A 14,683-nucleotide genomic window follows, 5' to 3' on the forward strand; every position below is an offset into this window, starting at 1 on the left:
GCACATATGACTTTGTCAATGTATAGGGTTGCACAACAAGACTCAGACATTGTTCATCAACTCCCATACATATGAGTACTTCCCAGAGAATCTACCCACTCAGTCGAACGCCGATGACAAGTCTATGAAGCCAAGGTAGATATTCCCTAGCTTGGCCTCATAGAATGTGTAAATCAACAAGGACATATGTGTGTATTGTTCAACGATACCTCGACCAGAACAAGAGCCTACTAAGCGCCTGACATAACATTTCTGTCATTTTTCAAGTCAAAGGTTTCTCACATCAAAATGCTTCAAAGATCTTTGGTGAAATGTCAATTCCAATGTGGATTTTACTTTGTTACTTTTTTGTGTATAGGAACAATAGATGATATATGCTATAATGACAGTAAATCACTGCTCACAAAAACTGCCTTGAACTAAGTTGGTTAGTAAAAGAGCACATAAGTAAAGCTTTATATAAATCCTCTGGGACTTTATTCACTACTTCCAGGTAATTTATATGTTTTATGATGTTGTCAACTGAAACAGTTGTCCTCCAACAGTGGGTCTAAATTTATATTGTTATAATCGAATACAGGAAGAGTACAAATTGGATGTTCATCTAAAATGGTAAAACACGAAAATCAGTCATCTCTTGGGGTAATTCCCATACTCTCATCTATGGTAGAGGGATTGCTTGAATTGTGGGAACTACACAATTGTTGATATAACTCATACTCACATGCTTTGTGTCCCCTGTTCACGTTCACGTTGAGCCTATTGTTACCTCTAACTATTTTACATTTATGTATGGACACTTTGGAATCTTTTTACCGTGCTTTTCAATTCATGTTGTCCTGACATTGAAGTTATATAATTCTTTTCTGTTGTCATAACATTTGAGACTCTTTTTAAAGGTATCACAAGCTTATAAAATAGTACTCTGGTTGCAGCTAGAGGACAGACAAACATATATCCCATTACCTCCAACTCTCACTATTGTGTCCACTGTTGATCCAACCCTAGTATCAGACCCTCTATGTGCCTATGATTACAAGCAGAATGCAACTATCCAAAATGGATGATGATATTGGCCTGACTTATAGTCTCAATAATGATTTGTATGCTCTGTGCTCAGGACACCTTCTGCGCTGATCAGACCAATACATTCTCTAATCCCCCACCATGAGCTAAAATACAAGAATAAAATCATCAATAGGAGCAAGGGGAGTGCAAATAACATACCTTTGCTGGAACATCTGAATTCAGGGGTCCATTCTCTCAACAAAATGTATAATCAACCAGAATTGTAGGCAACCTTTTACTCAGGGAATTTACAAATTCAGATGTAGAGGACATTGTTGGACTTCCTCCATCTCTGAGTTTGGTCATATGCCACTTAAATCTGGACCCAAATGTGCATTTAAATTGCCTCCTAAAATGGTAACTGACTCTGCTGAAGATTATAAGGAGTCATAATAATGATTGTCCAATTCTTTGTATTTAAATCTGTACCTACTTTATAAAAACTTACAATCAAACCATCTTCACCCGATGGAAGACCAAAATTAAAAATCTTAATTTAATTATAGTACAACTGTATCATATTACAACAGGCCGATAGTTTGTTAGATAGTCAGGTCAAACGCCGTCCTTTAGATCTACCCCTTAATAAGAGTAAGGTCAGTGTAAAAGAAAAAACAAAATCTGATATAGGGACAGGAGACGTTCTCTACATTTCAGCTACATTTCAGGACACAAGTTGCCAACAGCCAGTGTCTAGCACCAACTCTTGGTTCAGGATATGCTCTTTAAAGGAACATTATCTTCCATCACTGAGTCCATGTGATCAGTTATATGCTCAGTTAGGTCTCTAGGGGAGAAACCTAACTCTTACCTTGTTGCACAATTTTATTATACCACAGGATAATTGGCTAGACAACGGCAGATGTTGTACTGTGCCAGACACATAATGTCCCTGCAACACTGATGACCATAAATAGAACAGGTTTCAAGCACAAAAGAAACACCACACATGCTCACAGTTATGTACTTGATATGAACATATTCAAACATGTTAGCAAGAAAACAAACGCTTCCATTTGCATTGGTTATGGTGAGGAAACAAAATATGCCAACAATTTCCATTGGTGAATATGAGAACACAAAATACATTTTAAACACAGGTATGTTTCTTTTGTCCCGATAAACCCTAACTGACGTTCATTGGTATAGCATGACATAGAACAATTTCACCCTTAGCCACACCCCAACCCTTGTCTAATACTAGGTTAGTGATTGGATTAGGAGACTATGAACCCTTCAACATAGCAGAACAATCCACCACTACTAAATTTAGATTCAGGCAACTTCATCAGTCCCTCAATACCGCAGAGACAGAAGATGTGACTTCCATGGCAGTTTGACACCTTGCTAGATTACCCTGCAGAAGAGCCCCAGATAATTCACGCCCTATTGATACTCAGCCCCAATTTTCTGTGACTCTGGTGCAGCCACCCCCTATGGGATGCCTTTAGCTTGCCTTGACTTGAGTTGACTGCCCCTCCTTGCAGCTAAGAAGGATCTCTGCCCAGCTGTCAAGACACTGTCTTTGCAGAACACCCTGCACCGCTCAGTCTTTCTCTCTCACCTTCTAGAGGTAACGTGCTCACCTGTCAGTAGCCCCAAGGCCCCAGCCTCTCTAGCTGGGCAGGAGTCTTATACTCTGGAGTAGCACAGTTAAAGTCCCAGGTTTTTCACTTGAAGCAATCAGAGGTGACAGTAAGGTTTTCTGTTCACCACATACAACAATCAGCCCATGTAGCCAGTTTAAAAACATTTTCCTTCTCTTTTCTTCGAGTCTTTGTCTCTTTTTCTCTGTCAGCTCCAGATCTTGTAAGTCCCAGTCTCTTGTAAGAGCCAGGTTTTGTCAAAAACCAAACATGCCCAGGTCATGTAAAGGGCAAAAGCCCCTCCTTGCTTTTCCCAACACCTTATAAACCAGTCTCAACATCCAGCCCTTTTCCATATGGCTCCTATGGATTTGTATATTTTTCCCTTCTATTCTTTGATGTCACCTGTCACCACCCCCATATTTTCCATCCCCTTTCATGAAGTCACTTCCAACTTCATTACATACCAATTCACACCCCCTTGTTCCTGGAAAACTTTAAGCTGCATGCCTGCTCATGGTCTCTTCCTGCAGCCCAGAGGAAAATGAAACATTCTCCCATTCTTCCTTCCGCTTCTTGCTGTGTATGAACAAAGAATGTGTTCCTTTTCAAGGCCCATCACTGTGCACTCTGAATCTCGCCTCGCAACCGCTGCTGTTCAGTTTTCAATGTTTGCTTTATTTTCTGAATCTAGCAATCACCAGCAATGCTGCGTATTCATGGTCAGGCTGCAATGTTAGTAATATTAGGGCCTGCAGCTTACAACTCAAAACCCTATGGATTGCCCAAATACTATATGTTAGTACCCAAAGTAACCCACCTTTGTTGTCCCTTATGTTGAAATGTGGTACCCATGTTAGTAATCCATGTACTACGCAACAATACACACAGCATATGCTGCACACATTCTTTAGCTCTCAACATTTCCTATATGTCTATCATTGTCTCATGATCATTACAATATTTCAGGGCACAGCTGAAGGTTTGATGTATCCCACACTAGTGGACATTTTTCTAGAATAAATGATATTTCTTATGCATTTAGAATAGAGGGAACGGAAAACCTTTAAGTGAACAGAAAAAGGAAAATGTCACAAATGACAGACTCTTTTGGTCTGCAATCAAATGTTTTAAATATTGTTGTCCACTGTTGGTTGTTTTGGAAACCGAGATGAACAGGACCAATTTAAAGTTCTCTATTAGGTCACAAGTGTGGTAGAGGCCAGGCAGTGCTATTACACCAGCCCACGCTAGGTGTCTGCTCTACTGTGCAATCAAAAAATATAAAGGGTACCTAGTATGCTCTCGGTCCCTCAGGTAAGCAATGAGTATACACAAGAAAATGGACCGGGGGCAAGAGGGCAGAAAGCAACTAATCGGCCAGTTTCACAACAATGTCAATTTAGTTTCATGCAAGGAAAATATTTAGTGGTACTGACCAAACATAGGCATTAAAAACCAAATTGTACTGCCTGTTTCCTTAACCTGCTATATTCTTTGACAGGCTCTGCCAAGAAGTGATCTGGTGTCGACAACATTTGACAACATCTGTTGCAGAATAGATAGACACACTAGTATACACATGGTGTGTAGGGACATTTTTTAATTACTGTTGTTCAAATGCTTTGTATGTTACAAGGTCGATACATGAAACGTACAGTGGAGAAGTATGATATTTATATGTATGAATGAGAATGTGTGAAGGAGTAGATTGAATGGATTAGGAGTTATTAGGACATTTGTACAATTTGGTTTTTAATGCCTATGTTTGGTCAGTCCCACTAAATATTTGCCATGAATGAAAAGGAATTGACATTGTTGTGAAACTGGCCGATTAGTTGCTTTCTATCCTCTTGCTTCCGGTCCATTTTCTTGTGAATACTCATTGCTCTACTGTGCAGAAAGAGGGGGGTTGCTCAAACATTATGTTCATGTGCCTCTTTGTTTAGAATGTCCAAAAGGTGTCAACCCTTATCACGTGCTAGTGATATGGATTTCTGCAGACTCAAAAACAAGAATATAGCCAGCAGCTCAGGTCATCATGGCCAGTAGCTGCCAACTGACATGACATGGACTTTAACTGTAAATTTGGAAATAGTAGGTCTTTAACCTCCAGTGCAGGTACAGTCTCTTGAAGAAAGCTGGTATTTTGAACATGCCACTGTTTTCTTTTCTCTAGGTGTGTCACTCACAGCATTTGTTGTGCTGTTATTTTTTTAGGTAAAACTTACTTTCCATCATTGGAATGGACTGCAAATATGAACAGAAACAAAACAGGCCTGGTGTTATCAAAAGGCAATTTATGGCAGCTAGCAGCTCTCTGGGCAATGACTAACAGAGTTGCATCTCGTGTTTCAATTTTGCCCCTAGAGTCTGTGAAACGCCCATGATGTAAAATGGGTGTCAAAAGAAACTTGGCATTTGGCAGCATAAGTCCATAAAGCAGCCTGAAAACAAATAAATAATGTATTCACCATTAACATATCATCATACACCCATTTGTCTCATAGGAGGAGATCCGGTTTATTGGTTACTTCATAATGTGGGAACACAGATACTTGAGTTCTGAGCAAAATCACCTAGCAAAACAAATGTGTGTTTTGTGACCTCAGGGGTACACCTTCATCGCATGTGCCTCATTTCCCATATCCCATCAAAATTGTAAACTCTTAAAAATAGTTAAAAATCATTTGTAATTCCCCATATACAAGGTGGATATATATTTTTCATGATTGCCAGAATCCTCAAGGGATGTATTTGGTGCTGCTTGAGTTGTTCCTGGAAACTGTACACTCATCTCTGTGGGGAAAGGTTGCACCTGACAGGTTCCACAGGGTGTGGCACTGTTGCCCAATGCAGGAAGTGGCTGCTGAGGTAGGAACGTTGCATCAGATGAGAAACTCAACACCCTGCCTTGGGGGTAGAGGATAAGAAAGCAATTAGGGCTGAGCTGTTCCTTGAAATATCTTAATGTTTTGGGATTTTGAAATTCTCGTTGAGATCATACTCAAAGTATGTTGAACAACTTGCTGCGGGGTGAAGGGTGGTAGTCATCTCACGTATATATATGTCCCAGGCTCAGACAAGAAGGCAACGCTCAGAGGGACTCTTGCATTATTTCACTTCTTGCAACCGGTGCTAGAGACGACCATGTCAGCCAAGGGAGGATGCAAGGAACCTCAGCAGCCCCAGTGCCAAGAGACCCAGGTCCAGGCCAAGTGCCAAGAACGTGAGTAACAATATTATCAATAATGTCGACAGAGTAAAATCGCTCTTTGCACTTAAATGATTGCTATTTACAACAAAGCCCATGTGTGCCCACTTTATCGACTTTTCAAGGATGAAGGGCTGAGTGGGTGTTGCATGTATTCAAACGTGTGATATACAGGTTACAAAGAGCTCTTTACAGTGAGTGTTCAACCCACTGATATATCTCACTGATTGTCTTACTTATTGACTTATTGTTCATGTGGTCCAACAATATGATTTGTTCCGATGGGTAAACAAATTATATTTCCTCAATGAAAAATAGTCCATGTTCACTTTGATCTTTTGTGTACATGAACTCTTCACAGTGCTATTCTAATGCAACCCCTATCATATCATTTCACCCAGCTTTTACAGTTATCACCATATGTAATAGTGGGCCTCATCACGAGTCTGGCGGTAACCCTTAAATGCGGCAGTAGCGCTATTACTGCCGCATTTAAGGGTCCGCCAGATCATAGCTTTGGCAGATTTCCCCCCAGCTCTGAGCTGGGGGGAAATCTGCAGCAAAACTGCTTATTTTTGGCGCGATTACCGCCGGCGGGAAATCCACCTGTGGTAATAGCGTGAATTTTCCCCATTGGGCCCAATGGGGCATGAGGAATTCCTGAATGGGCCCAATGGGGAATGGGCAATAACCCTTCTGCCAAACTCGTGATCCAGCCCTAATAGCGCCGGGGGGTTTGGCGGTAGGGCTATTAGCGCTAGGGCGGTAGGGCTATTAGCTCTGAGCTGGGGGGAAAAGCGCAAACTTTCCAGGAATTCCCGAATGGGCCCAATGGGGAATGGGCAATAACCCTTCCGCCCAATGTCTAAATCCTGATTAACTATACTTACTTATACAGCATAACACACTATTAGACTTGGCAGATCGGCACAACACCCCAGATGGCCAGAATACTTTAACACAAAAAAGACTTTAGTATGTCAGAGGGGAGTAGATTACCTCTGTGGTAGTATGGCCCATTTACCTCAGTCCAACACAGCACAATTGCATACATGAGAAATACAATACATTGGGCCTCATCACGAGATTGGCGGTAACCCTTAAATGTGGCGGTAGTGCTATTACCGCCGCATTTAAGGGTCCACCAGATCATGGCTTTGGTGGATTTCTGAGCTGGGGGGAAATCTGCGGCAAAATTGCCGATTTTCGGTGCGATTACCGCCGGCGGGAAATCCACCGGCGGTAATAGTGCAAACTTTCCAGGAATTCCCAAATGGGCCCAATGGGGAATGGGCAATAACCCTTCCGCCAAACCCGTGATCCGGTGCTAATAGAGCTGGGGGGTTTGGCGGTAGGGCTATTAGCGCCGGCGCTAATAGCGTCGGCTTTTTCCGCCCAACTCGTGATGAGGCCAATGGAGACAAATGCCCAGCAGGGGGAACTGAGAATTCTTTGTGATTAAAAACAGCAGTGGTCCCAACTCTCTTGCAAAGTTATGCATTTATTTATTTTTGTTCCATTGACACAAATATATCTAAAGTACAAGTCAGTAAAAATTAACATGAGCCACTACTTAGTATTGCACTACCCCCTAGCTGCCCCCCTGCGCTTTCCCTTTCCCCCCTCCACTGCACTTGCGAGATCTTAATGTCACCTGCCCTAGTAAGATTGTTGTATCTGTCTTCCCTCTGTTCACCCTCCCTTGCCTCGTTGCGCTTTGAAACACTAGTGTATAGGCGCCTTATAAATGCCATATCATATCACATCATACTTTGCAGCATAGTTGGAGAATTTTACAAAGAGTGCTCGTGCAGGGACTCGACAACACATTTTTTGAGTGCAAACGAACAGTAAAGGGAAGTATGCAAAAAACTATGTCCAAATGTCTGTCAACGTGTATATGTCAAACCCAATGTTTGCTTCTTGGTGCTAGAGCAACGGTCTGCAACCTGCAGCTCCCCAGCTTCAGCCCTAGCCAGCTTAGTCAATGGTGAGTGATCATGGGAGTCATAGCCCAACATATCTGGGGAGCCACAGGGCGCAGACCCATGCTCTAGAGACTGCAAAAGGGAAACACAGCTTCTTTATTGTATTTGGGTGCAAGGACCTTGGTCCCAAGAAGGGTGCACAATGCAGTTAAGGACCCTCTATCAGGTCCCATAACTCAAGGCCTGGTCATAAGGGAAAGCCACGGATTAATTGTGTGTAGAAGGCTGTGCAAGAAGTGAAAACCCTATCAAATTTGCATTGACTTTGTGGGCTTATTAGTGCCAACCAATACACAGGCTCCCAAATGAAGGGGAGGTTAGTGCAGTTGGATTGGCTTGAGTAAATCACCAAATGGTAATGCGCCCCACCCAGGGAGTTATTTCTTAAATAATAATAGTATTGTTTTCTAATATAGCACTACTTGCAGATCCCTCCAACCTCTACGCTCTGTAATAACAGGTGTTATCATTTCTCCATTTTTAATGGTACTTGGTTAATTGACCCTGGAAGGATGAAAGGCTAAGGGCCTCATTACAACCTTGGTGCTAAGTGCACCAACTTTACCACCATGGTGTAAACTCCGTTTACACCATGGTGGATGGCGGATTTACCACCCCATTCCAAGGTGAGTGGGGCGGTAAATCCCCATTTCCCATTTTCCCTTCCCCATTCCCATTTTTGCCCCATAGGGCATAATGGGAGTGGGGAAGGCGCTAATTACGCCGCCGTAAATTACGGCGGCGTAATTAGCACCATGGCAGGTTAGCGCCATGGATTTTAACGCCTGCTAAAAGCAGGCGTTAAAATCAGAATCAGGCGTTAAGGGTTAACGGTGGCGTTAACCCTTAACGCCTGAGTTGTAATGAGGCCCTAAGTCTTGCTTGCATTTTCAACCTCATTAAGTGCAGGCCGCACTCATGTCAAAGATCAACATTTTACTCGTGAGCTGTCCACCCTTAGAATCTAATCTGAACATCATTTCAGTTGTGGGCTGTGACCAATGCCATGACCATCCAAAAGGATGCCTTCTGTTTGCCCACCTACGAGCCTTGTGGTGGGAACTTCAGACTTCTTCTCTGTACTTCTTGGATTACACAGTTGCATGCACCCTTCCTCACACCATGATGCCCTTGCCATGTGGGTGAAAGCAGACTGCTAACCTGCACTAAGAGTAATATTCAGCCACCACTGATGGTCCATCTTGTTTTGTGATTGTCCGCCTATTGCTGTTAAAAATGTTTCCAGTATATGTGATGTATTAGGAACACCTTGATTTCCAAGCAGATGTGTCGGTGCAAATTATTTTAACCTTAATAATCTGCTTTTTTTTAGCCTGTAAACCGGTGCGGCAGTGCCAGGACCAGACTGCTCAATGTATCCCAGGTGAGAGATTAAATCAGCAAAACAATCTCCTGTTCTCACCCCCTCTGCCCTCTCATCACTGAATGGACTGTGGTGCATATCCAAGGCATACTCAGCACCTGCCATCCTACCCCCAATCGCAGACGCATCTCCACCCATAAAAACTAGAACGGCAGACACGCTGTGTAAATCATCCTGGCTGGAATTTAAGCAATACAATGCCCCTCGTGTGTTTATCCTAGATCCTTCCACACTTAAACATAACATCACATTAAATGAGAACCCACCAAGCTTATGGTAACGACTCAAAGGAAATTCTTGAGCAGGTTATGTTCCTACACACAGTGTGACTTCATTGCAGGAGAGTGCAGCATTGCATTGGCCTCTTGGGTCTCTGGTGGTGTCATGCATTCCACTTACGGGTCTTATCCGCCACATGTATTGCTGGTCAATACAGTCATATGGAAAATGGGCACTGAGTGGCCACACACAACATAACACTGTTGCATGGCCCTATCAGCAGCGGGGTCCATTTCCACGAAGGGCTCAGAATGACATAGTCACTCAGACCCTTAGGTGAACTATATCCCCATTGTTGATATTTACTCATCTACAAGTGTATATATGCTATAAAACCCAACCACCACCTCTTCTCACTTGTTCTTTCTGCTTACCATGCTCGGTAGCTGTATGCTGACCAAACACACCCTTTAAGAGAGATGTGTTTTTTACAATAGAAAACTATTAGCAACCTGTGAGTCCAATAATATGGCTTCATGCAGCATAATGTATATCCTGTGCATGCTGCTACCAGCCCACGTTAGCGAATAACTTACTAAGATTATATTTGCAAAAATGAATGGAACATGGCTTCCAACAAATTACTGTTACTATGTAAATTACGAGAAATATTTCAGCCACCTGTAGATAAATATGCATATTGTGTTGCTTACCTATGAAATAACAGACTGCTATGCCGGCACCTCTCAGCTGCCCCTTTCTGTCCACCTGCTTGAAAATGTTAGTTGATATCTCTTCTTTTGTAAGATGTGTATATTCATGCATGAGCAGGGATCCAACCAACATCACAGCACGCTGTGACCTGCAGAAACAAATACACTCAAACAAAACCATCTGTGACCCAGTGAAAATATAACATCTCATAATCTTATAAAAAAAAGAAATATAGTTGAGAATAGAAACTCTTTATTGTTTGAAAAGGGACTTCTTGATGTTCACGTATCTGCCTGCCACCCAAGGGTCTCTTCAGCGGGCATGCACTCACTCAACCAGCAAAAGGCTGAACTTTACATTTAATATCATTTCCTTTCTTTCATTTCACACTAACTAACCTTGCTCTAAGCAAGCCTTCTCAGCCCTGGAAGCACCTGGAGATAACATCCCCTGCCAAAGATCAAAAAGGGGGCCATGTAGTAGGGAAGCCTATGTCTCAATCCCAGAATTTCAGGAGGTAGTGTTTTCACAATTACACTATACTGGCCTTCCTCCTGGAAACATACTGCAAGGTATGATCATTGCATTGAGTGGAGGGGCCATCATGTTCCACAGCATGCAAATACCTGCATATCTATGGCCTGGCATTTTTAGAACTGTCTCCTTTTACCGGTGAAAATAAACCGCAAATAATACGAGATTGTAGTTAAAAAAGCTTATGAAGCCGTGAAACCTAAACAACACCAAACATCTAGAACAGCATTTTAAGGCGTTCCACTCTAGTACAGACCTGAAACTCTGGATGTTAAAAAAGTGCTTAAAAGGCTTGGTGGAAATGTCCACTCTGGCAGAAAATGACCCTAAAAAAGGGCATTCTTTGTGTTCACAGCATCAGGAAAATCGGCTCAACTTTCGGCTCCTAAATTGTGGTATTCAAGACCTTTTGATGTGCAGTCTTCTTCTACTATTTATTTATTTAAAACACGTCCAAAACAGTATTTGTCTCTCTGACCCAAGAATGCTCTGCTGGATTTTCTCTTTTTAAAGCATTGCTGTACTTATTGGTGTTAGCTTCATTTGCTCTTCCATTTATATTGTACTGTTGTTCATGTTTGAAAGGTGCATTGGATAAAGGTGTTCTATAAGTACTGTGCATAAATTAATAAATGCCAATGAGCTAAATAAGATATAAGGCGCTAAATCTCTTACTAGAACAGAACAGGCGAATGTCACAAAAACCCATGTTTTTAGTAACTGCTCTGTGGAACCTTTCAATATCTTCTTTAAATTGAGAAATGTTCCAACCTTTCTTCATGCACACAATTGTAATCAGAAAACATAATTTCCTATTGAAAACACCATTTACATACATGTATCCACTTGCTGCAACACAGTCAACCATTCGAGAGTGTGGCAATGGACTGAAGGAGTGTGTGGGTTTTGACATCAGTGAAGTGTGTGTGCATATACCTAACAAGACAGTGCAGTGTGCTGTCCAATTTGGAAAGCAAAACCCTTCATGGTCTCACATACTACAGCAATGGATCAAATAATTGATGAATTTTCTGTGTGCCCACGCAAACTACTGACATCTTAAACACTGAACACAGTATTTTTACTATTGTATTTTGAGCATTGAAATATTTTGATTTCCCCAACAAAGTGTGTTACATTTTGTTCTATTGTGATCTGTGCACGGAAATGTTATGTTATTTGATATTTATACTGTGCCCATCACCTAGTGATCTTACGCACCTGACCTTGTTGTACAGGAGGCGTATTGTGACCTTGCCAGCTTGTTACCAGACCATGGTCCTTCGATATGAAATGAGGAGGGTTGAGGGGAAGGGAAGCTGATAGGACATGGGGATTAGCCAGTAGACAAATGATTCACAAGATGAGGAGGAGAGATCATGTTTGCGCAGCTGGGATGCGTGTTTCTGAACTGTGATTAGCTATTGTTAGGCTTTACAGAAAATGCCAGGCAAGTGCAGCTCGCTTTAATAACAAGGCTGAACTGTGATGGCAGTATCTAGACCAGACAGTGCTTGGCACGAGATATGATTGGTTTGTGATTGAGTGATGGACTGAGATGTGCTCAAGCAGAAAGCAAAATCAGATTTAGTAAAATGAATCAGTGATGAGAATTAATGTTGAAGTGGGTCTGGATCAAGAAACTGCATTTATAATTGCAAAGACATAAGATCATACTTTTGCTTCCTCGGTACATCTATATCTCCCAGCTGCCACCAACTCTTTGATAACACTATTCTTCTCATTCTTGCCACACAGAGCCTTGCCCACCTCCATGTCAAGACCAGCAGTCAGTAAAAGGAGTTAAGAAGTGTTAATTGCACTTGGGAAGGACCAGTTCTCTTGCATTCTGCCTCAGGAAGAAGAATCCCCAATTCTACAAGTTGTGATGAAAACCAGAAAAGTTCTTCATTATTAAATATTGCACTTCTTATTTCAGAAGAGATAAAACCTGATGACTGGGGTCACTCCTGTAATACAGGGGCACTGCTGCATTAGATATGAACCTGTTGTCTTACCTATAATAAATGCACCCTGAAATCTAAAGAACCTGGTGTCTGTCACTCTGCTTCATTCCTATCAATAGCTGCAAAACTGAGGAAATGATTGGAAAAGACTCAGTGGGGCCTGTGAGGTCCCCCCTTATCTCTATAGAGAAGCAAGATGTGGTAAAAGACTATCATCAAAAATATAATGAAATATGTCTACAAATAAAAAACTCTCCCCCCGCAGCGAGAGTACTGTAGCAAAGATGCACATGCCAAGTGTAGAACACACAACCTGAGATGTGCAATAATAATTATAATATTTAATAATAGGACCAATTTTAATGATAGAAACTATACTATTAACATCAATAATAATGATGAATATGATTCGGTTTATCAGTATTAATACCATTATTCCTGTTGCAAAGGTATTTGATGGATTGTTTGCAAGGTTATTGGGTTTGGACCAAAAACACATACATAAGCAAATATGATTACACAGGAGACAAAGAAGAGTATGTAGAGGGAGGTCTCAATACACACACACACACACCTCTATGCACAGTGTGTAGTCAATATGTACAATCCATAGGTGGCGGTGCAGAGTGTACAGGGGAAGACAAAGGCTGGGACACAAGCCCCTAGTGGGGAAGGGAGTTGTAGTTTGAGGGCACACATGAATGCACAGATGCTGGTTATACTGTTTATTTCTAGGTTAGGGTGTACCAGCGGTAGTGGGGTGAAGAAAATGTAGAAGAAAAAGTCAGTAGATGCACAGGGTGGGCAAGAGACAGAGATAATGAGAAGGGTGCTAGAGTCTAGAGCAAGATTAGTGACATATCACAAAATGCAGGTAGCCAAATAAGAGAGGTAAAACCATGAACTGATTTAAAGAGAAGGAGACGTTTGAAGAGGGACAATTGTTGCACAGTGATCCATAAAGCATGAAAGCGGGAGGAGGGGGAGGTTGGTAGCAGCTGAGCATTGTATGTTGTGCATAGTGTTCGTTGCAAAGCTTAGAATTTCGTTGAGGAGGGTAAAATAGTAGAGAGGGAGGCCCATAAGGGGGCACAATAGTATGCACTGTGACTGAGTACTAGGGTGGAGGATGAGAGGACAGATTTTGTAGAGGTTACGCTGGTTGAGTCTGGCTGCATTAGCGAAAGAGGTGAAACATTGCTTGAGTTTAAGGTCACTGTCAAAGAGGAGCCCCAACGTGTGAGCACTGCGAGCAGTGAAGGAAGAGAGGTTAAAAGGAGGTTTGAGGAATTAAAATGGGTGAGAGTAAGAGGGAAGGGGCATTTGGGGCATATGGGTTTAAAAGTTCAATTCTTGGAGGAGTTAAGCGTGAGGCTGCATAGGGCCATAAATTGACGGATGGCTGGAAGACAATTGGAGATCCTTGAAGAGGAGTTAGAGATGAAGGAAGCTAAGCAGGACAAGAATCTGCAAATAGGTGGTACAGGTATTTGAAGGAAGAGTGACAAGGCGAAGAAGGTAAAGAGTAGCGGCACAGGGGCAAAGCCGTGTGGTGCTCACAATATGGGAGGTGTTGAAATGGATATCTCCCCGTTTCAAGAGATGGACTAACAATGCTAAGAGTGGCTGGATGCCAACCACATGAGATGAGTGAAGGGTACTAGATTCTGAGGATCGAAAGGGTAAGGAGAGAGGATTGGTAAACAGTGTTGAAGGCTGCCGAAAGGTCAGGAATAATACGGTTTGATGTAGGTTTGAAGGTGTGGGCAGTATTGAGAAAGTTCTAGTAGTGGGTCAATGCAATATCTGTGGAGTGACAGCAATGGAGTCCAGACTGAACAGGGTCAGAACATCTAAGTGTCTGGAGATCTGTTGAAGAACATGTACTTCAAGAATTTAGAATATTGGGGGAGAAGAGAGACACACTGATCAATGGCAGGTTGTTTAATCACTCAAGGGCTTCTTGAGGATGACTTTAATTATGGATTTTTAAGCAGGCTGGGAAGATC

The 14,683-nt window shown here is 42.1% G+C and overlaps 1 long non-coding RNA gene across 1 annotated transcript; it reads left to right on the forward strand.

Moving 5' to 3' along the window:
* Nucleotides 1-5,725: 5,725 nt before the first annotated feature.
* LOC138472541 (uncharacterized) lies at nucleotides 5,726-12,756 on the forward strand. The gene is made up of 3 exons (XR_011268630.1): nucleotides 5,726-5,883; nucleotides 9,190-9,240; nucleotides 12,466-12,756. It is a non-coding gene; the product is annotated as an uncharacterized lncRNA (long non-coding RNA).
* The last annotated feature ends 1,927 nt before the right edge of the window (nucleotides 12,757-14,683 follow it).

This window comes from Ambystoma mexicanum, chromosome 8 (assembly GCF_040938575.1).
Source record: "Ambystoma mexicanum isolate Mex_15411 chromosome 8, UKY_AmexF1_1, whole genome shotgun sequence".
Lineage (NCBI taxonomy): Eukaryota > Metazoa > Chordata > Amphibia > Caudata > Ambystomatidae > Ambystoma > Ambystoma mexicanum.